We start from the raw sequence: 25429 nt of genomic DNA, 5'->3' as shown, positions 1-25429 counted from the left end.
TGATTTATTTATATACTTGCACAGTTAATTGGTGCTATTGAATTTAGAAAGATTCATATTTATACAATAAGTAGAAACTTCTAGATTTCAGGCAATGGGTACAACGTAAATATTTTGACACATTTAGCTTTTTCAACAGTAAATTTCCATGTGATTTATTTATATACTTGCACAGTTAATTGGTGCTATTGAATTTAGAAAGATTCATATTTATAAAATAAGTTGAAACTTCTAGATTTCAAGAAATGGGGACAACGTAAATATTTTGACACATTTAGCTTTTTCAACAGTAAATTTCCATGTGATTTATTTATATACTTGCACAGTTAATTGGTGCTATTGAATTTAGAAAGATTCATATTTATACAATAAGTAGAAACTTCTAGATTTCAGGCAATGGGTACAACGTAAATATTTTGACACATTTGGCTTTTTCAACAGTAAATTTCCATGTGATTTATTTATATACTTGCACAGTTAATTGGTGCTATTGAATTTAGAAAGATTCATATTTATACAATAAGTAGAAACTTCTAGATTTCAGGCAATGGGTACAACGTAAATATTTTGACACATTTAGCTTTTTCAACAGTAAATTTCCATGTGATTTATTTATATACTTGCACAGTTAATTGGTGCTATTGAATTTAGAAAGATTCATATTTATAAAATAAGTTGAAACTTCTAGATTTCAAGAAATGGGGACAACGTAAATATTTTGACACATTTAGCTTTTTCAACAGTAAATTTCCATGTGATTTATTTATATACTTGCACAGTTAATTGGTGCTATTAAATTTAGAAAGATTCATATTTATACAATAAGTAGAAACTTCTAGATTTCAGGCAATGGGTACAACGTAAATATTTTGACACATTTGGCTTTTTCAACAGTAAATTTCCATGTGATTTATTTATATACTTGCACAGTTAATTGGTGCTATTGAATTTAGAAAGATTCATATTTATACAATAAGTAGAAACTTCTAGATTTCAGGCAATGGGTACAACGTAAATATTTTGACACATTTAGCTTTTTCAACAGTAAATTTCCATGTGATTTATTTATATACTTGCACAGTTAATTGGTGCTATTGAATTTAGAAAGATTCATATTTATAAAATAAGTTGAAACTTCTAGATTTCAAGAAATGGGGACAACGTAAATATTTTGACACATTTAGCTTTTTCAACAGTAAATTTCCATGTGATTTATTTATATACTTGCACAGTTAATTGGTGCTATTGAATTTAGAAAGATTCATATTTATAAAATAAGTTGAAACTTCTAGATTTCAAGAAATGGGGACAACGTAAATATTTTGACACATTTAGCTTTTTCAACAGTAAATTTCCATGTGATTTATTTATATACTTGCACAGTTAATTGGTGCTATTGAATTTAGAAAGATTCATATTTATAAAATAAGTTGAAACTTCTAGATTTCAAGAAATGGGGACAACGTAAATATTTTGACACATTTAGCTTTTTCAACAGTAAATTTCCATGTGATTTATTTATATACTTGCACAGTTAATTGGTGCTATTGAATTTAGAAAGATTCATATTTATAAAATAAGTTGAAACTTCTAGATTTCAAGAAATGGGGACAACGTAAATATTTTGACACATTTAGCTTTTTCAACAGTAAATTTCCATGTGATTTATTTATATACTTGCACAGTTAATTGGTGCTATTGAATTTAGAAAGATTCATATTTATACAATAAGTAGAAACTTCTAGATTTCAGGCAATGGGTACAACGTAAATATTTTGACACATTTGGCTTTTTCAACAGTAAATTTCCATGTGATTTATTTATATACTTGCACAGTTAATTGGTGCTATTGAATTTAGAAAGATTCATATTTATACAATAAGTAGAAACTTCTAGATTTCAGGCAATGGGTACAACGTAAATATTTTGACACATTTAGCTTTTTCAACAGTAAATTTCCATGTGATTTATTTATATACTTGCACAGTTAATTGGTGCTATTGAATTTAGAAAGATTCATATTTATAAAATAAGTTGAAACTTCTAGATTTCAAGAAATGGGGACAACGTAAATATTTTGACACATTTAGCTTTTTCAACAGTAAATTTCCATGTGATTTATTTATATACTTGCACAGTTAATTGGTGCTATTGAATTTAGAAAGATTCATATTTATAAAATAAGTTGAAACTTCTAGATTTCAAGAAATGGGGACAACGTAAATATTTTGACACATTTAGCTTTTTCAACAGTAAATTTCCATGTGATTTATTTATATACTTGCACAGTTAATTGGTGCTATTGAATTTAGAAAGATTCATATTTATACAATAAGTAGAAACTTCTAGATTTCAGGCAATGGGTACAACGTAAATATTTTGACACATTTGGCTTTTTCAACAGTAAATTTCCATGTGATTTATTTATATACTTGCACAGTTAATTGGTGCTATTGAATTTAGAAAGATTCATATTTATACAATAAGTAGAAACTTCTAGATTTCAGGCAATGGGTACAACGTAAATATTTTGACACATTTAGCTTTTTCAACAGTAAATTTCCATGTGATTTATTTATATACTTGCACAGTTAATTGGTGCTATTGAATTTAGAAAGATTCATATTTATAAAATAAGTTGAAACTTCTAGATTTCAAGAAATGGGGACAACGTAAATATTTTGACACATTTAGCTTTTTCAACAGTAAATTTCCATGTGATTTATTTATATACTTGCACAGTTAATTGGTGCTATTAAATTTAGAAAGATTCATATTTATACAATAAGTAGAAACTTCTAGATTTCAGGCAATGGGTACAACGTAAATATTTTGACACATTTGGCTTTTTCAACAGTAAATTTCCATGTGATTTATTTATATACTTGCACAGTTAATTGGTGCTATTGAATTTAGAAAGATTCATATTTATACAATAAGTAGAAACTTCTAGATTTCAGGCAATGGGTACAACGTAAATATTTTGACACATTTAGCTTTTTCAACAGTAAATTTCCATGTGATTTATTTATATACTTGCACAGTTAATTGGTGCTATTGAATTTAGAAAGATTCATATTTATAAAATAAGTTGAAACTTCTAGATTTCAAGAAATGGGGACAACGTAAATATTTTGACACATTTAGCTTTTTCAACAGTAAATTTCCATGTGATTTATTTATATACTTGCACAGTTAATTGGTGCTATTGAATTTAGAAAGATTCATATTTATACAATAAGTAGAAACTTCTAGATTTCAGGCAATGGGTACAACGTAAATATTTTGACACATTTGGCTTTTTCAACAGTAAATTTCCATGTGATTTATTTATATACTTGCACAGTTAATTGGTGCTATTGAATTTAGAAAGATTCATATTTATACAATAAGTAGAAACTTCTAGATTTCAGGCAATGGGTACAACGTAAATATTTTGACACATTTAGCTTTTTCAACAGTAAATTTCCATGTGATTTATTTATATACTTGCACAGTTAATTGGTGCTATTGAATTTAGAAAGATTCATATTTATAAAATAAGTTGAAACTTCTAGATTTCAAGAAATGGGGACAACGTAAATATTTTGACACATTTAGCTTTTTCAACAGTAAATTTCCATGTGATTTATTTATATACTTGCACAGTTAATTGGTGCTATTAAATTTAGAAAGATTCATATTTATACAATAAGTAGAAACTTCTAGATTTCAGGCAATGGGTACAACGTAAATATTTTGACACATTTGGCTTTTTCAACAGTAAATTTCCATGTGATTTATTTATATACTTGCACAGTTAATTGGTGCTATTGAATTTAGAAAGATTCATATTTATACAATAAGTAGAAACTTCTAGATTTCAGGCAATGGGTACAACGTAAATATTTTGACACATTTAGCTTTTTCAACAGTAAATTTCCATGTGATTTATTTATATACTTGCACAGTTAATTGGTGCTATTGAATTTAGAAAGATTCATATTTATAAAATAAGTTGAAACTTCTAGATTTCAAGAAATGGGGACAACGTAAATATTTTGACACATTTAGCTTTTTCAACAGTAAATTTCCATGTGATTTATTTATATACTTGCACAGTTAATTGGTGCTATTGAATTTAGAAAGATTCATATTTATACAATAAGTAGAAACTTCTAGATTTCAGGCAATGGGTACAACGTAAATATTTTGACACATTTAGCTTTTTCAACAGTAAATTTCCATGTGATTTATTTATATACTTGCACAGTTAATTGGTGCTATTGAATTTAGAAAGATTCATATTTATACAATAAGTAGAAACTTCTAGATTTCAGGCAATGGGTACAACGTAAATATTTTGACACATTTGGCTTTTTCAACAGTAAATTTCCATGTGATTTATTTATATACTTGCACAGTTAATTGGTGCTATTGAATTTAGAAAGATTCATATTTATAAAATAAGTTGAAACTTCTAGATTTCAAGAAATGGGGACAACGTAAATATTTTGACACATTTAGCTTTTTCAACAGTAAATTTCCATGTGATTTATTTATATACTTGCACAGTTAATTGGTGCTATTGAATTTAGAAAGATTCATATTTATACAATAAGTAGAAACTTCTAGATTTCAGGCAATGGGTACAACGTAAATATTTTGACACATTTAGCTTTTTCAACAGTAAATTTCCATGTGATTTATTTATATACTTGCACAGTTAATTGGTGCTATTGAATTTAGAAAGATTCATATTTATACAATAAGTAGAAACTTCTAGATTTCAGGCAATGGGTACAACGTAAATATTTTGACACATTTGGCTTTTTCAACAGTAAATTTCCATGTTATTTGTTCTTATACTTGCACAGTTAATTGGTGCTATTGAATTTAGAAAGATTGATATTTATACAATAAGTAGAAACTTCTAGATTTCAGGAAATGGGTACAACGTAAATATTTTGACACATTTAGCTTTTTCAACAGTAAATTTCCATGTGATTTATTTATATACTTGCACAGTTAATTGGTGCTATTGAATTTAGAAAGATTCATATTTATACAATAAGTAGAAACTTCTAGATTTTAGGAAATGGGTACAACGTAAATATTTTGACACATTTGGCTTTTTCAACAGTAAATTTCCATGTGATTTATTTATATACTTGCACAGTTAATTGGTGCTATTGAATTTAGAAAGATTCATATATATACAATAAGTAGAAACTTCTAGATTTCAGGAAATGGGTACAACGTAAATATTTTGACACATTTAGCTTTTTCAACAGTAAATTTCCATGTGATTTATTTATATACTTGCACAGTTAATTGGTGCTATTGAATTTAGAAAGATTCATATTTATACAATAAGTAGAAACTTCTAGATTTTAGGAAATGGGTACAACGTAAATATTTTGACACATTTGGCTTTTTCAACAGTAAATTTCCATGTGATTTATTTATATACTTGCACAGTTAATTGGTGCTATTGAATTTAGAAAGATTCATATTTATACAATAAGTTGAAACTTCTAGATTTCAAGAAATGGGGACAACGTAAATATTTTGACACATTTGGCTTTTTCAACAGTAAATTTCCATGTTACTTGTTCTTATACTTGCACAGTTAATTGGTGCTATTGAATTTAGAAAGATTGATATTTATACAATAAGTAGAAACTTCTAGATTTCAGGAAATGGGTACAACGTAAATATTTTGACACATTTAGCTTTTTCAACAGTAAATTTCCATGTGATTTATTTATATAATTGCACAGTTATTTGGTGCTATTGAATTTAGAAAGATTCATATTTATACAATAAGTAGAAACTTCTAGATTTAAGGAAATGGGTACAACGTAAATATTTTGACACATTTGGCTTTTTCAACAGTAAATTTCCATGTGATTTATTTATATACTTGCACAGTTAATTGGTGCTATTGAATTTAGAAAGATTCATATTTATACAATAAGTAGAAACTTCTAGATTTCAGGAAATGGGTACAACGTAAATACTTTGACACATTTGGCTTTTTCAACAGTAAATTTCCATGTGATTTATTTATATACTTGCACAGTTAATTGGTGCTATTGAATTTAGAAAGATTCATATTTATAAAATAAGTAGAAACTTCTAGATTTCAGGAAATGGGTACAACGTAAATATTTTGACACATTTGGCTTTTTCAACAGTAAATTTCCATGTGATTTATTTATATACTTGCACAGTTAATTGGTGCTATTGAATTTAGAAAGATTCATATTTATAAAATAAGTAGAAACTTCTAGATTTCAGGAAATGGGTACAACGTAAATATTTTGACACATTTGGCTTTTTCAACAGTAAATTTCCATGTGATTTATTTATATACTTGCACAGTTATTTGGTGCTATTGAATTTAGAAAGATTCATATTATACAATAAGTTGAAACTTCTAGATTTCAGGAAATGGGTACAACGTAAATATTTTGACACATTTGGCTTTTTCAACAGTAAATTTCCATGTGATTTATTTATATACTTGCACAGTTAATTGGTGCTATTGAATTTAGAAAGATTCATATTTATACAATAAGTAGAAACTACTAGATTTCAGGAAATGGGTACAACGTAAATATTTTGACACATTTGGCTTTTTCAACAGTAAATTTCCATGTGATTTATTTATATACTTGCACAGTTAATTGGTGCTATTGAATTTAGAAAGATTCATATTATACAATAAGTTGAAACTTCTAGATTTCAGGAAATGGGTACAACGTAAATATTTTGACACATTTGGCTTTTTCAACAGTAAATTTCCATGTGATTTATTTATATACTTGCACAGTTAATTGGTGCTATTGAATTTAGAAAGATTCATATATATACAATAAGTAGAAACTTCTAGATTTAAGGAAATGGGTACAACGTAAATATTTTGACACATTTGGCTTTTTCAACAGTAAATTTCCATGTGATTTATTTATATACTTGCACAGTTAATTGGTGCTATTGAATTTAGAAAGATTCATATATATACAATAAGTAGAAACTTCTAGATTTAAGGAAATGGGTACAACGTAAATATTTTGCCACATTTGGCTTTTTCAACAGTAAATTTCCATGTGATTTATTTATATACTTGCACAGTTAATTGGTGCTATTGAATTTAGAAAGATTCATATATATACAATAAGTAGAAACTTCTAGATTTAAGGAAATGGGTACAACGTAAATATTTTGACACATTTGGCTTTTTCAACAGTAAATTTCCATGTGATTTATTTATATACTTGCACAGTTAATTGGTGCTATTGAATTTAGAAAGATTCATATATATACAATAAGTAGAAACTTCTAGATTTAAGGAAATGGGTACAACGTAAATATTTTGCCACATTTGGCTTTTTCAACAGTAAATTTCCATGTGATTTATTTATATACTTGCACAGTTAATTGGTGCTATTGAATTTAGAAAGATTCATATTTATACAATAAGTATAAACTTCTAGATTTCAGGAAATGGGTACAACGTAAATATTTTGACACATTTAGCTTTTTCAACAGTAAATTTCCATGTGATTTATTTATATACTTGCACAGTTAATTGGTGCTATTGAATTTAGAAAGATTCATATTTATACAATAAGTAGAAACTTCTAGATTTTAGGAAATGGGTACAACGTAAATATTTTGACACATTTGGCTTTTTCAACAGTAAATTTCCATGTGATTTATTTATATACTTGCACAGTTAATTGGTGCTATTGAATTTAGAAAGATTCATATATATACAATAAGTAGAAACTTCTAGATTTCAGGAAATGGGTACAACGTAAATATTTTGACACATTTAGCTTTTTCAACAGTAAATTTCCATGTGATTTATTTATATACTTGCACAGTTAATTGGTGCTATTGAATTTAGAAAGATTCATATTTATACAATAAGTAGAAACTTCTAGATTTTAGGAAATGGGTACAACGTAAATATTTTGACACATTTGGCTTTTTCAACAGTAAATTTCCATGTGATTTATTTATATACTTGCACAGTTAATTGGTGCTATTGAATTTAGAAAGATTCATATTTATACAATAAGTTGAAACTTCTAGATTTCAAGAAATGGGGACAACGTAAATATTTTGACACATTTGGCTTTTTCAACAGTAAATTTCCATGTTATTTGTTCTTATACTTGCACAGTTAATTGGTGCTATTGAATTTAGAAAGATTGATATTTATACAATAAGTAGAAACTTCTAGATTTCAGGAAATGGGTACAACGTAAATATTTTGACACATTTAGCTTTTTCAACAGTAAATTTCCATGTGATTTATTTATATAATTGCACAGTTATTTGGTGCTATTGAATTTAGAAAGATTCATATTTATACAATAAGTAGAAACTTCTAGATTTAAGGAAATGGGTACAACGTAAATATTTTGACACATTTGGCTTTTTCAACAGTAAATTTCCATGTGATTTATTTATATACTTGCACAGTTAATTGGTGCTATTGAATTTAGAAAGATTCATATTTATACAATAAGTAGAAACTTCTAGATTTCAGGAAATGGGTACAACGTAAATACTTTGACACATTTGGCTTTTTCAACAGTAAATTTCCATGTGATTTATTTATATACTTGCACAGTTAATTGGTGCTATTGAATTTAGAAAGATTCATATTTATAAAATAAGTAGAAACTTCTAGATTTCAGGAAATGGGTACAACGTAAATATTTTGACATATTTGGCTTTTTCAACAGTAAATTTCCATGTGATTTATTTATATACTTGCACAGTTAATTGGTGCTATTGAATTTAGAAAGATTCATATTTATAAAATAAGTAGAAACTTCTAGATTTCAGGAAATGGGTACAACGTAAATATTTTGACACATTTGGCTTTTTCAACAGTAAATTTCCATGTGATTTATTTATATACTTGCACAGTTATTTGGTGCTATTGAATTTAGAAAGATTCATATTATACAATAAGTTGAAACTTCTAGATTTCAGGAAATGGGTACAACGTAAATATTTTGACACATTTGGCTTTTTCAACAGTAAATTTCCATGTGATTTATTTATATACTTGCACAGTTAATTGGTGCTATTGAATTTAGAAAGATTCATATTTATACAATAAGTAGAAACTACTAGATTTCAGGAAATGGGTACAACGTAAATATTTTGACACATTTGGCTTTTTCAACAGTAAATTTCCATGTGATTTATTTATATACTTGCACAGTTAATTGGTGCTATTGAATTTAGAAAGATTCATATTATACAATAAGTTGAAACTTCTAGATTTCAGGAAATGGGTACAACGTAAATATTTTGCCACATTTGGCTTTTTCAACAGTAAATTTCCATGTGATTTATTTATATACTTGCACAGTTATTTGGTGCTATTGAATTTAGAAAGATTCATATTATACAATAAGTTGAAACTTCTAGATTTCAGGAAATGGGTACAACGTAAATATTTTGACACATTTGGCTTTTTCAACAGTAAATTTCCATGTGATTTATTTATATACTTGCACAGTTAATTGGTGCTATTGAATTTAGAAAGATTCATATTTATACAATAAGTAGAAACTACTAGATTTCAGGAAATGGGTACAACGTAAATATTTTGCCACATTTGGCTTTTTCAACAGTAAATTTCCATGTGATTTATTTATATACTTGCACAGTTAATTGGTGCTATTGAATTTAGAAAGATTCATATTTATAAAATAAGTAGAAACTTCTAGATTTCAGGAAATGTGTACAACGTAAATATTTTGACACATTTGGCTTTTTCAACAGTAAATTTCCATGTGATTTATTTATATACTTGCACAGTTATTTGGTGCTATTGAATTTAGAAGGATTCATATTATACAATAAGTTGAAACTTCTAGATTTCAGGAAATGGGTACAACGTAAATATTTTGACACAGTTGGCTTTTTCAACAGTAAATTTCCATGTGATTTATTTATATACTTGCACAGTTAATTGGTGCTATTGAATTTAGAAAGATTCATATTTATACAATAAGTAGAAACTACTAGATTTCAGGAAATGGGTACAACGTAAATATTTTGACACATTTGGCTTTTTCAACAGTAAATTTCCATGTGATTTATTTATATACTTGCACAGTTAATTGGTGCTATTGAATTTAGAAAGACTCATATTTATAAAATAAGTAGAAACTTCTAGATTTCAGGAAATGGGTACAACGTAAATATTTTGACACATTTGGCTTTTTCAACAGTAAATTTCCATGTGATTTATTTATATACTTGCACAGTTAATTGGTGCTATTGAATTTAGAAAGATTCATATTTATAAAATAAGTAGAAACTTCTAGATTTCAGGAAATGGGTACAACGTAAATATTTTGACACATTTGGCTTTTTCAACAGTAAATTTCCATGTGATTTATTTATATACTTGCACAGTTAATTGGTGCTATTGAATTTAGAAAGATTCATATTTATACAATAAGTAGAAACTTCTAGGTTTCACGAAGTGGCCACAGTTTAATATTTTGAAATATTGGCGCGTGTATATGTAAATAGGTGTTTGTATTGGATATGCTTATTAATAAAAATTATAATTGGGGCTGATTACGCTTCTTCTTGTGTATGCAATCAGATTTAACTTCGCTCTTCTTCTTCTTCTTCTAATTCTTCTTCTTCCTCCTCATTTGCTTTCTAACTGTACGCCATCCGTGTAGCTGCTTGCTTAATTATGTTCCGCGTAATTATTCCTGCTTCTTCGCTCTTTAAATTTTCCGCTTCCTGCGTTCTTCGTAGTAATTCATGCTTATTTTTCTTCGTCTCTCGTCTTGTTATCATGTGCATGTAATTCTTCGCAATTTTTTGGTTACCCTTCGTGCTTTTTCTTCGTTCACAAAACTTGTGTTCCTGGTAGTATTAAGAGTTCATTTTTCTTCGTTTCTCGTTTTCTTATCTTGTTTCTCGTGATTCCTGGTTACCCTTCGTTCTCGTAATTCTTCGATGATTCTTCTTGATTCATCTCCCACTTCTTCTTCTTGCTTGGCGAATGTTCCCATATTGCGGTTGCCGAGTTATCACACTTCGGGTCAGGTCGAAGTTTACCTATCCTCCGCTTGTCGGTGGATGAGGCACAGAGGGGTGCTCAGGGCGGGTCTCGCTTTGGTCTCTTGATCGGTCGTTATCTTGATAAAATTGTTTTATTTCACTTACGTTGTCGGTACTTCTTCTTCTTCATTTGGCCCTCGTTTGGTTTCCCCGTGGCGTGTAAGGTGCCGTTAGTTGATGTTTGGCTCCGTAATTCTCTAGGAGTTTCTTGAACTGTCTATGATCCTCGTTATGCCGAATCTTGACAATATCCGTTCTCGAAACGCTTTGTTAAGGCTGTTGGCCGTCGCCTTACGGAGGGAATAATTTGTATCCACTTTACAGAATCGATCTTGAAATACGAGTATCATGGTATTTCCGTGCTTTGTTCTGGGTAGCGGTCCTACAAAATCGGCGCATTCTGTAGCCCAAGGTTCCTCCGCTATCTGCGTCAGCATCTTACTCGATATATTTGAACAGTTTAATTGTGCTATTGAGTTGAGAAAGGCTATGTGATATCTTTTCAATAGATTGTCATTTGTTTATATGTTTGCACAGTTAATTTGTGCTATTGGATTGAGAAGGGTTATGTGCTATGTGCACAAGAAGTAGAAACTTCTAGATTTCAGGAAATGGGCACAAGTAAATATTTTGCAATATTTGCCTCTTTCAACAGAAAATTTCCATCTAATTTGTTTATATATTTGAACAGTTTAATTGTGCTATTGAATTGAGAAAGGGCCGAACCGTACTAGGTGAAGCCCAGCCGACATAGGTACATACAAACAACCGCACACATTTCATGTGTCTTGCATGTTTAATTCTCTGGTCTACTGTCATAATCATATTACACCAAAAAATTAAATGTCAATACAGATAAAAAAGCATTAATCAACTGACTTCCTTGCCACATCTGTAGCTCCCCCAAGTTGTGCATATGGACATTTTTCGCTCGTTTGGAACATGGCTCTGCAATTCATAGAAGTAATTATCGCAATTCGTATGCTTTAATATATCAATTACTCTATACAAAAACATCTAAGGTCAATAGCTGACTGGTTACAGCGATGGAATGGAATTCGTGGTTTTCGTGTACGGAACGCACTAACACTGCTATTGTGTACTTTGGCAGAACCGTCTAGGTGGAGCCGACGCAACATACGAGTACAAGCAAAAAACCATACATATTTGATGTGTTTTGTTTTTGTAATTTTTAGGATGAATGTCAACATCATAGGGGGAAATAGAAGAAAGAGGGTTTTTAGTAGCAGTAGGACGCCCCGGGCCTAAGAGGGAGAGATATAAGGAAAAATTAAGTATTTTAGAAAAGACCGCTGGAGAGCGCATATACTATACACAAATAGCTCTTCACGTACGATTTTTCATGCTTTGAGTAGATTACATATATGTATTTCAATTAACACATTGCACGAATGATATGCATATATAATATACATATGCTACATTCAACTTTTTCTACATGTAAAGCATAGAAAGAAGAATTACACAATTGTTTTGACTGTCAGTGCTATCAGACTTTGCAAGTGAAATTATTTTACCAGATCGTTGGTACTTTTCCAACATTTTTCACAATAAAGGAATAAGTTAGCATGTATTTTACTTGTATAAGATGTATAATAGTACCTGGGCGACCGAGCTTTGCTCGGCAACGTTTCGTTGTGCTGGCAAAAATGTCCCTATTGTAATGCGAAGTGAAATACCCAGCAAACAGAAATACCTTTCGTTTGATACCCATATCGGCATATCTCATGCAATTTTTTTTCATTTCTAATAGGTGGCAACCCTACCCAAAAATGTCCCTATTGTAATGCGGAGTGAAATATTTTTCGTTTGATACCCATATCGGCATATCTTCTGCAATTTTTTTAAATTTCGAATAGGTGGCAACCCTAATGGCGAAATTTTGTATATGAATGGGCGATGATTAATCCACAAGTTGATTTAAGGTTCTATCATTAACGGTTCAGGTGCTACGAGGGTTAATCGGTTAATCGATAACGCGACAAAAGCGATTAATGTGCATATCTCTTGAACCAAGCAAAGCGGGAAATTTTTTTTGTGTAATATGTAGGTATTCACTTGTAGATTAATTGACAATTTGATTGAAAATTCCATCATTAACCCTTCAATGGAAAAATCGGTTTTATCGGTACACAAATGACCCAGAACCCGATTTGGCGCCATATCTCTTGAACCAAGCAAGATTTTCTAAATTTTCTTTTTACATTAGATAGCTATCTCCATCTAGCACCATGTGCAATTTGATCCAATGTTCTATCTATAACGGTTCAATTGTGATGTGTTAATCGATCAGAGTTGATTAAAAAACTTTAGTGTGCATATCTCTTAAACCAAGCAAGATGAAATCGATTTTGTTTTTGCAATTGGTAGGTACTCATATGTAGATTAATCCATAAGTTGATTCAAGGTTCTATCGTTAACGGTTCAGGCACTACGAGGGTTAATCTGTTAATCGATAACGCGACAAAAGCGATTATTGTGCATATCTCTTGAACCAATATACCAGGTGTGTGTCTTCGCTGAATGAAATAAAGCAGAGTGTAAATACATTTTTGTGGCGTGTATATTTTAAACCATCCATGGCCATGTGTTCTAAAAATACTTTCGTAAATTTTGTCGTTTGCGGTGATTGTGATGCTTTGTTATTTATGCAATTTTTTTATAGAATAAATCTGAAGCACTAAAATAACAAGTGAAGCCGAATTTAGTTAACGTTTCGGTATTTCTATCATTCTAAATGAGTTATTGATGAAGCATTTCTTTGCTTGAAATTTACTTGGGATCTTGCTTATGGGGCAAATATGTTAGATATGGGATAGCGAAAACCAATGTCCTCCGGTGTTTTTGACACACCGACGTAAATTATGCGAGGTGACAACTTTGGGACTATAGGGATTGTCCAGCGCCACACTTTCAAGAATCTATTTCCGCAATTTTCTATAGCGTGCCGGACCAATATCCGGCAAAGGACCATCAACATCAAAAAAAATTTACGAAAAAAGCTTCGGGGAGGATCTTTATCGCTACCAGAGGAAGATGAGGAAGGTGGAAACTGTGTACTGTAGAAGCGTTCAAAATGCTTACCCATTTAAATCTTTTATAAACATTATTTTAAATTTTAACCCACTAGGAAACTGTTAGAATGGGTGCTTGTCTCTGAAGTTTTTGAAGTGCCGGGATAATGCTGATTAGCCTCTTCCAGAGCCCTGTTCCGCGATAATTAAGGAGATGCGGTATTCAATAGCAATTCCTAGTGCGCGACATACATTCCATGATCATAAAGGTGCATAACGCTTCAGCCCCTCCTCAATAAAGCACGCGGAGTTTCTAATATGAGTTGATAAAGTGGGTTTTCAATGGATCTGCCTAGCAAGTCTTCATGTTGGGCATAATGCAACCAACTATTTTTTTAGAGTGTAGAGTGTTCGATCTAATCGCACCGTCAACTATCTTCTTATTGTAGCAATTTTTTTAGCAAAACCACTTCCCTGTACCGGGGGTTGGTTCAACACCGGAGCAAGGGGATAGAATCTGCGCCAAGTACGATGTGAGAGGGACGCAATAACTTAAATGGGTTTACACTGAAATGACAGTCCTTCTTCGAGAAAAGTTCCGAATCGCTCCTGTAAATTGAACTGGCTGCCATGGGAAGCGACTATCTGCTCCATTGCTTTTGGTAAGGGTCACACTGGTTGGCCTAAATGATTCAGCTAAGATAAAGTCCCTTTCGTTTATGGTACAAATACACTTTCGCTCTTATGTGTCCTATATGGTCAGAATGTGTATATATCACTCGGAACTATTAAAGCTTAATCTACCTTCGTCTGTTTTCAGGCTAAGGGTTAATGAAGTCTTGATCCTGTAGAAGAAGGTAATGTACTCTTACAGAAAGTTCTATGCCTATTTGACATTTGTATTTCCTTTTTGTGCTCAGTTGGCTATGTGGTTTACTTCTCCCATTCCTCTGAAATCTTCCCGCAGTAAATTGTAACATAATTATTTCCCTGTATTTCAACAGTTTTCTCAAGCACGTGTTTTGCCCGCGCATTTCCTGCATCTAACAAGCTACCGTGGATTTTGCATTTGTTGTCGCCAAATTGGCGGCGACACGCGCCCGCTTGCTTATGGTCGGTTCGACTGCTCCACTCTTGCTCTTGTGTGGCTGGTGAAAGTAGAACATTTGTTTGCTAAATGCTGCCGTTTTAAAATCTCAACACGCACATCCCGCCAAAACTAAAACAACAAATACATCATATTACCACGCACATCACTCATCAAGCAGCTTTGCGGGTTTACGTATACCGCGTACCCCTCCACCATACTAACATATGAAATGGTTTCTTGTTTTGTTGTTTTATGGCTTGTGATTGTCGTTAATGAGCGTGCAACTTTATAAAATGCGTTTAAATAAATTGAAAAAAATAAAAATAAATAGAATTGAAACATTTGTAACGCTGTGCAAGTGGCGACGCAGTGGCTCTGAACACCTGTTGGACCATGGGAAACCGCTAATCTTTATTTTGTTGTTGCTAATGCTTTTATAGACCAACTATTACTATTAAAACCGTTGCAGTGAGATTACTATAATTTCTTGTTATTGTTGGTTGTTGTTGTATATCATCTTGTTCTTATACCTGTTCCGCTTCTTTTATGATCTATTTTTACTCAGTCCTCCGGTCGCCTGTTTGCAGACTCCTGATTCTGCTTTCATGTTTTATTATTGAAAACTCTTTAACGTCTACGGGCTTAGACAAACTGGCGGCTTTGTGTGAACAAATTGTTGTTTTTGTTTTTGCTAGTCGAGTGCTCTTGGCACTGACCGCCTTCATTTTGCAGTTTCTGTTATTGTTGTTGGTCGTCTTATTCTTAACTTGTTCAATATTTTTCTTATGATGGGTGAATTAATTTACTTTCTAAATATTGAACCAAATCTAAAATTTTTGTTTGAGGGGGGGAGGAGAAGTTAGTCACCAGTTGATATCTTCAACTTAGTGGATGCCGGCGAACGTCGCTCAGTTTAATTTCTTGTACCGAATAACTTCATTGAATTGCTGAAAAACGTTGCTCCCAAACACTACAAAGGTCATATCTTTTGATGTTTTTGCACCCTTAATAAAGACAGTTAGCAACCAATAGAGTAGAGCTCACAGAGTATATTAACCTTGTTCGCATAACGGTAATCCGTAACGGCATAAACAAATCGAGATAGATATAGACTTCTATATATCAAAATGATCTGGGCAAAAAAAGAAATTTATTTAGCCATGTCCGTCCGTCCGTAAACACGATAACTTGAGTAAATTTTGAGGTATCTTGATGTAATTTGATACGTAGGTTCCTGGGCACTCATCTCAGATCGCTATTTAAAATGAACGAAATCGGACTATAACCACACCCACTTTTTCGATATCGAAAATTTCGAAAAACCGAAAAAGTGCGATAATTCATTATCAAAGACGGATAAAGCTATGAAACTTGGTAGGTGGGTTGACCTTACGACGTAGAATAGAAAATTAGTAAAATTTTGGAAAATGGGCGTGGCACCGCCCTCTTTTGAAAGAAGGTAATTTGAAAGTTTTGCAAGCCGTAATTTGGCAGTCGTTGAAGATATTATGATGAAATTTGGCAAGAGCGTTACTCCTATTCCTATATATGCGCTAAATAAAAATTAGCAAAATCGGATGACGAATTTGTGAAATTTGGTAGGGGCATATATTCTATGACTATAACTGTTTTCGGTGAAAATGGGCGAAATCGGTTGAAGTCACGCCCAGTTTTTATACACAGTCGACCGTCTGTCCTTCCGCTCGGCCGTTAACACGATAACTTGAGCAAAAATCGATATATCTTTACTAAACTCAGTTCACGTACTTAACTGAACTCACTTTGTATTGGTACAAAAATGGCTGAAATCCGACTATAACCACGCCCTCTTTTTCGATATCGAAAATTACTGAAAATGAAAAAATGCCACAATTCTATACCAAATACGAAAAAAGGATGAAACATGGTAATTGGATTGCTTTATTGACGCAAAATAAAACTTTAGAAAAAAACTTTGTAAAATGGGTGTGACACCTACCGTATTAAGTAGAAGAAAATGAAAAAGTTCTGCAGGGCGAAATCAAAAGCCCTTGGAATCATGTCAGGAATACTGTTAGTGGTATTACATATATAGATAAATTACCGGTACCCGACAGATGATGTTCTGGGTCACCCTGGTCCACAGTTTGGTCTATATCTCGAAAACGCCTTCACATATACAACTAAGTGCCACACCCTTTTAAAACCCTCATTAATACCTTTAATTTGATACCGATATCGTACAAACACATTCTAGAGTCACCCCTGGTCCACCTTTATGGCGATATCCCGAAATGGCGTCCACCTATTGAACTATGGCCCACTCCCTTTTGAAATACTTTTTAGTACTTTCCTTTTGGTACCCATGTCATACAAACACATTCCAGGGTTACCCTAGGTTCATTTTCCTACATGGTGATTATCCCTTATTTTGTTTCCAAAGCTCTCAGCTGAGTATGTAATGTTCGGTTACACCCGAACTTAGCCTTCCTTACTTGTTATTCTTGTAGAGAGGACTTGAGAGATGAGGGCGTATTTATTTGGGGAAATGTATTCATTATCTTTCACCTCGAAATTTCTGGAGAAATTCTAATCCATGAGCTCCAGGCATTTCACTACTTCCGTATGCTTAGGCCCAAGTATCCTCTGGATATCCACCGAGCATTTGTTTCGTAGTCAGAAGGCTGCAGCCTGGCAAGATCACTCCATATAATTCGGTTACACCCGAACTTAGCCTTTCTTACTTGTTATTCTTGTAGAGAGGACTGGAGAGATGAGGGCGTATTTATTTGGGGAAATATGTTCATTATCTTTCACCTCGAAATTTCTGGAGAAATTCTTATCCATGAGCTCCAGGCACTTATCTACTTCCGTATGCTTGGGCCCAAGTATCCTCTAGATATCCACCGAGCATTTGTTTCGTAGTCAGAAGGCTGCAGCCTGGCAAGATCACTCCATATAATCGGGTTAAAGGCTGGCTGGGCTGTTCCACCGGCAGCATTTAATCACAATGAAGTGCAAAAGCTGACTGGGATGGATAATTGAAGTGCGACCATTTAAGCAAGTACCGGAGTAGTGATACATGTAGGCAAAACTTCGGTGGCGGACTCGTGGTGGGACAGATACTTCGTGTTTGTTATTGTTGCTTTAACTAATATAGGCATGCCATTACCGAGTTTAATTTTGGATGCTTCGGTTCCAACACTTCTGGCACTATCCTGACTGACTCGGGGGCATATTTTTAAAATTAAAAAGGAGCAAGACGCAACTTGGAGTAGTAAATCGGCCTAAATCTCCTCGGAGGTGAATCTCGTCAAGTCACACCGCTGCGATCTTTACTTATATCTATTGTGCCTATTACGGTACGTGGAGACTTTTAATGTATCTACAAACCTCTTCAGGCTTTTCACTCCATACCACGTGGAGATTACGAGTCACGCCACCTAAATGGCAGATGCTCTGCCTTGCCAAAACGACGCGTTCGCAGAAAGTATGAACCGGAGTTTCATCGCGCTGAAAAACGTTACATATTTGTATATTGTATACATTTAACTTACTTAGGTGATATCGTAGACTACAGTGTACCGTAGGTCCTCACTGTTTAGATTAATGAGTTTGGCCGTCAATATAGTGTTCTCTGAACTGCTTTATTTCCCAGTTGATTATGGTTTCCCTAGTATGTCTCTTTGTGAGTCCACAGAAGAGCTCTGAATCATAGAATGAACGAAAAAGCTCGTGGTTTCTAGAACACGGGTTGCCACATTACGAAAAGTTACTATTCCGAGATTAGAACTAGCAGCAGCGGAGCTGCTAGGTAGGTAGGTAGGTTGAACTGGCCGGCCCATGAGGACCTCACATAGACTGATTGAGTCCGTAGTGTTACCAGAAGTTTGTTTTAACGACCAAACTGAAAAACCCTATCAAAAACCAGGACCTATGTTATAAAATAACTCCGTCCTCTTGGCAAATACTAGAAGCTTCCTAGGACTTAAGCCACTTGCTGATTCTAGATCTGACAGCTGTATCACTACTAATAGCTGGAGTCTTAGCCTGGCAAGTGCAGGGCAATAGGACAGAAAGTGCTCGATCGTTTCCTCCTCCAACCCGCACTTCCTACATCTGCTATCACTGACCAAGCCTAATTTAAAGGCATGTGACGCCAGAAGGCAGTGTCCAGTCAGAATACCCGTCATGAGTCTACAGTCCTCTCTTTTTAATGATAGAAGCAACTGTGTTAGTCTAAGGTTGTAAGACCTACACATAATCTTCGACACTTTACAACCCCGCGCTTGAACCCTCGCCTTTCCTGCTTGGTCGATCATGTGCACCTCTCGCCTTCGCTTAATCTCGTCCAATCTAATTTGGACGTCTACGGAGCAAGCTTCAAGGGATGCGTCCTTTTTAGCTAATTCGTCCGCTTTTTCATTCCCATCTATTCCCATATGCCCTGGGACCCAATATAGATGTATGCGATGTCCCGATTCTCTCCAGAGACTACTTACACTCTAACACGCATTTAGATGCTGTGCTATGCGAGATTATTGCCTTAATTGCTGCTTGACTGTCAATATAAAAGTGAATACGGTTGCAGCTTAAGCTATTCTCTTCCAGGGTTTCTACTGCTTTGGTTACGGCTAATATTTCCGCTTGGAAAACGCTACAGTAATCCGGCAGCCTGTAGGATCTGCTTATTTCCGGATCAGCGCAGTATACCGCAGACCCTACTCCTTCCACTACTTTGGAACCATCGGTGTACACATGTATCGCCTCGTCCGCCATTTGCGCACCCTTGCGCCAACCGTCCACCTCTATTGTGGCCTTAAGATCTCCCTCAAAGCGCAGGTAGGGAATCATGTAGTCTGTTCGTCTTGTGACTGATTACGCTATACTACTATGGCCATATGGTCGGCGCTCAAGCTGCCCAGAAGCACCGAGCCTGGTTGCGGTCGTTAACGCTTTGTTCTTTGGTACCAGATCTACAGGTGGAATGTGCAGAATGGCATACAGTGCAGCCGTCGGGGTTGTTTTCAGGGCTCCCGTAATGCAAAGCATCGATAGTCTGCATACCCCCTCTAATTTTTTGAGGTATGTTGTTTTTTGTGTGGCTTTCCACCAAACAAGAACTCCATAGTATAGAATAGGGCTTACAATCGCTGTAAAAACCCAATGAGAAAGAGAGGGCGATAGGCCCCACGTACACCCCAGCATTCTTTTACATGCATAGAGTGCCGTTGAGGCCTTCTTGACCCTCTCCTCCATGTTGAGCTTCCATGACAGCTTACTGTCTAGGATGATTCCTAGATATTTTGTGCAAGGTTTGTCCTGTAAGGTCACCGCTCCCAACTTAGGCCTGGTCCAATTTGGGACCTTGTACCTCTTTGTAAACAAGACCATATCCGTCTTCTCCGCATTGACTTTCAACCCGACATTAGATGCCCAGGTATGAATATCCCGAAGCTCCCGATCCATCAAAGAACTAATCGTTGGAAGGCATTTTCCACTTATGACAGTTGCAACGTCATCTGCGTAAGCCGTAAGTTTTACGGGTCCCTCATCGAATTGCCTGAGCAGTTGGTTGATGACCAGCGTCCACAGCAGAGGTGATAGCACCCCTCCCTGCGGAGTGCCCCTGTCCACTGATTTCGTGGCCTCGTACAATCCCCATTGTGATGTAATCTTTCTGCAATTTAACATGCAGCCGATCCATCTTATTAAGGCAGGATGCACTTTAATGTAATTAAGACCATCCATAATCGCCCATTTTGCAACATTATTGAAAGCCCCGGCTATGTCCAAGAAGACTCCTAGAGCATACTCCTTATATTCCAGGGATTTCTCTATGCTTATTACCACCCTATGCAATGCGGTGTCTACCGACTTGCCTTTGGTGTACGCATGCTGTGTTGTGGAGAGCAGCTTTTCATCCACGTTGGACTTTATGTACACATCTATCAGCCTCTCAAAGGTTTTGAGCAGAAATGATGTTAAGCTAATGGGTCTATAGTCTTTGGGATACACGTGACCGATCTTCCCCGCCTTTGGTAGAAAAGCTACACGAGCAGTTCTCCAAGAGTGCGGTACATGATTCAGTCTTATGCACCCATCGAATATTATTTTAAGCCATTCCACGACCGCTCTACTTGAGACTTGTAGCATGGCCGGGAATATACCATCTGGGCCCGGCGATTTAAACTTAGAAAACGTCTTCACTGCCCACTCGATCTTGGTATCGGTCACCAAGCCCGGCACCACTAGCTCCGTGATCGAAGTGTGAGTGATGTCTGCTGGTTCTTCTAAACCGTCTCCCGATGGGAAATGTGTATCGAGAAGCACCTCAAGGGATTCCTCACTATCACGTGACCATTCCCCGTTCTCTTTCTTTATTAGTCCCTGGACTATGTTTCCCTTTGCTAGGACTTTTTTCAACCGTGCTGTTTCGCTGTAGCACTCTATGTCCGTACAGAAACTTTTCCATGAGTTTCTCTTCGCCCTGGTAATTTCACGCTTGTAGATCCTCAGTAGATCCCTGTACTCGTCCCGACGCGCTTCGCTTTCCGCGGTCTTTGCGAGTTTAAACATTTCTTTTACCTGTCTTCTTAGAAGACTCAGCTCATTGCTCCACCATGGCGGCTTTGCTTTTCCTCTGAATCTTCTTAGAGGGCAAGCTTTGTTATACGCAGTCATAAGCGTCCTTGTTAGGAATTCATTCGACTCCTCCAGTTCCTCTACATTAGCAACCTATTTGGGTTGTCCCAGTTTTGTTTCTACATGTTTCTGGAATTTAGTCCAATTCGTTGCCCTAGGGTTTCTAAAGGTTCCTCCCTTCTCTACCCTCTTTAGTGGGATGCTAAAGCTTATATACGCATGGTCGGATAAGGATGGTCTATCAAGAACCATCCAATCATACCTTGATATATCACGCTCGGAGCTCAATGTAATATCCAGAACATTGCTGGATGTTGGACCAATGTATGTAGGAACATTTCCCTTGTTGGCTATCTGCAAATTGGTTTGCAGGATGTAACAAAATAGAGATTCGCCTCTCTCGTTCGTATCTGCTCCTCCCCACGCATTGTGGTGCGCATTTGCATCTGCACCTATGACCAACCGCCCTTTGCGCCCTTCCTCCTGTACTAGCCTTTTGCACTCCATCGGTGGAACCTCCGCAGCATGGGCCATGTAGCAGGACGCCAGGATAAATGCCTGCATATTCTTTTGCTCAACGGCCACCGCTACGAGATCCTCAGTGGTGTAATTAGGCAGCATATATGAATGCAGCTGTTTCCTTACCATTACTACAGCTCGCACCCGTCCTTCCGTTTGCGCGTAGTAAACGCCAAACCCGCGCGCGCTAAGTCCAGAAACCTTTCCTCCCGATGAGAGCCACGGCTCCTGGATCAGCGCCACGTCAAACGAACCCTCCTCACAGCGCGTTCGTGGCTTGCCTTTGGAGGTTTGGAACGACTTCCTCCAGCCACCGCAAGCTCGCGATGTTGTCGCACGCTATCATCTTCACACCATTATACCATCCCCCCGAATCAAAGGTTGGAAGGGGCTTACTTGGTTGTTCCCGCATCATCTTAAGCATTAAGCTAATAAGCTCCCTTTCCACAGATCTCCACCTTTCAGTAGTCATTTGTCCGAAAGGACTGCTACGATCAACCAGCGCCACAGTCAGTGACTGCTTTGCCACATCACTCATCTTCTCGGGAAAAGCAGGAGTCTTAGTGTTATCTCCCTTTGGCACCTCCGAGAAAACCGGAGTCTTCGAGTTAACTCCCTTTAGCGGCTCCGAGAAAGCCGTAGTCTTAGCGTTATCTCCCTTTGGCTTATCTCCTACTTCCTTAGTTGGAACTTCCCGCTGACTGGCAGCTTTCGAGGTAGTTGCTACCTCGCTATTGGAACCCATCTGTCTTACAGCTTTGGGCCTACTTTTCTTGTCTATGCGACTACCCTGCCTCGCGGCTCTAGGACTGGGTCCTTTCTGCCTCTTGAAAGCAGGCTTGTCGCCTTCCGCCGAACGTTGCCTCTTCATTCTGCCATTCGACGCTTCTTCCTCCTCGTACCGGTTACAGAACCGAGGGTTTCTCGCAGCAAACCTTTTGAACTGCCTTCGACCTACTTCTACCGCTTCGTGGGCCCATTCCAAGCGCTCGATCTCCACTTGTGTTGGGTCGACCACTGCTCCCAAGCGTTGTACAATTCTTAGTGCTTCACGGTACTGCGAAAGAGCTCTTTTACTTCCTCTGCTCCGTACCCTTCTCCACTCTTCTACTCCGTTTTCATTTCTGCTAGGTAGACTTTTATCAGATGTGAAAGATTCAATGGAATGGAAGTCAGTAAATTACACTTTATGGACATTGGATTCATTGGTCAGATTGCACTGGATACGTAAGCTTCCATGCAAGCTAAAGCCATTTGTGGGCAATCGAGTCTCGTCTGTTCAAACAAACACTGATATTAATTGCTGGAAGTACGTGAACATGAAGGAAAATCCAGCTGACTTGTTGAGTCGAGGGTTAAAGCCGGGGATCTGGTGGAGAAAAGTTTGTGGATGCATGGCCCCAAGTGATTGTGTATGGCAATAGAACAATGGGCAACGGCAGAGATAAGGAAAGATTTTCCAAAAGAAATTGATATAGAAACGAAAGTGCACGTGGTAATGTGTTTCAAGCCAGGCCTTTCATTGTAAATCTGGAAAGGAGATTCCACTACTTCCTTATGTAAGTAAATTAGAGAAAGTAATAAATATTTTCAGCTATGTGATTAGATTCATAGAGAAGGTGAAAAGTAGGGCAAGAATGAGAAGATCACAGAGGAGAAAGATAGATACATATACACTCACAGCTGAATAGAAAGCTTCTGCTTTAGAGTATATGCTGAGAAATGCCCAACAGGAGATCTATGTGAAAGAGTACGCTGCACTGCAGTGTGACAAAGAGTTGCCTGAGAAAAGTAAGCTTGAAGCATTGAAACCAATAATGGATAAGAATGTGCTAATTCGGGTTGGTGGCAGGATATCAGCAGCCGAGATAAATTATGAGATGAAGCACATGGCAATCATTGCAAATGGTTCCAGGTTTGCGTGGCTTATGATAGATTATGCTCATAGGAAGGCAAAGCATGGCGTTACGTTGTGAGATCAGAAATTACTTGCATAAATGCGTAGTATGCGTGCGATATAATCAGCAGCAACAGCTCATGTCTGATTTGCCAGGAGATAGAGTAGGTAAACCATTTCTGTATACAGGGGTCGACTATGCAGGTCCATTTAAGATAAGAGTGATAGATAGAGAGGGCATGACTGAGAAGAGAAATCACTGGGTAGCTATTTTTGCTTGTCTCAAAACGAGAGCAGTACACATTGAAGCAGTCGGAGGGCTGACTTCAGTAGCCTTTTTAGCCTGTTATGACCGATTTATCAGCAGGCGAGATAGATGTGAGGGTATGTATAGTGATAATGGCACATTTGTCGGAGTTGCGAATGAATTGAGAAAGGCCAAAGAATCATGGCGAACAAAAGAGGTGTTCGACCATCTGAATGTGAGAGGGACTGAATGGCGTTTCATGGTGCCAGCAGCGCCTCATCAATGAGGTATATATGGGGCTAGATAGAGAGGGCATGACTGAGAAGAGAAATCACTTGGTAGCCATTTTTGCTTGTCTCAAAACGAGAGCAGTACACATTGAAGCAGTCGGAGGGCTGACTTCAGTAGCCTTTTTAGCCTGTTATGGCCGATTTATCAGCAGGCGAGATAGATGTGAGAGGATGTATAGTGATAATGGCCCATTTGTCGGAGTTGCGAATGAATTGAGAAAGGCCAAAGAATCATGGCGAACAAAAGAGGTGTTCGATCATCTGAATGTGAGAGGGACTGAATGGCGTTTCATGGTGCCAGCAGCGCCTCATCAATGAGGTATATATGGGGCTAGATAGAGAGGGCATGACTGAGAAGAGAAATCACTGGGTAGCTATTTTTGCTTGTCTCAAAACGAGAGCAGTACACATTGAAGCAGTCGGAGGGCCGAATTCAGTAGCCTTTTTAGCCTGTTATGACTGATTTATCAGCAGGCGAGGTAGATGTGAGAGGATGTATAGTGATAATGGCACATTTGTCGGAGTTGCGAATGAATTGAGAAAGGCCAAAGAATAATAGCGAACAAAAGAGGTGTTCGACCATCTGAATGTGAGAGGGACTGAATGGCGTTTCATGGTGCCAGC

The sequence above is a fragment of the Eurosta solidaginis genome, chromosome 2 (assembly GCF_040869045.1).
Source record: "Eurosta solidaginis isolate ZX-2024a chromosome 2, ASM4086904v1, whole genome shotgun sequence".
Taxonomy (NCBI): Eukaryota; Metazoa; Arthropoda; class Insecta; order Diptera; family Tephritidae; genus Eurosta; species Eurosta solidaginis.
Note: the sequence above shows the minus strand (reverse complement) of the source record.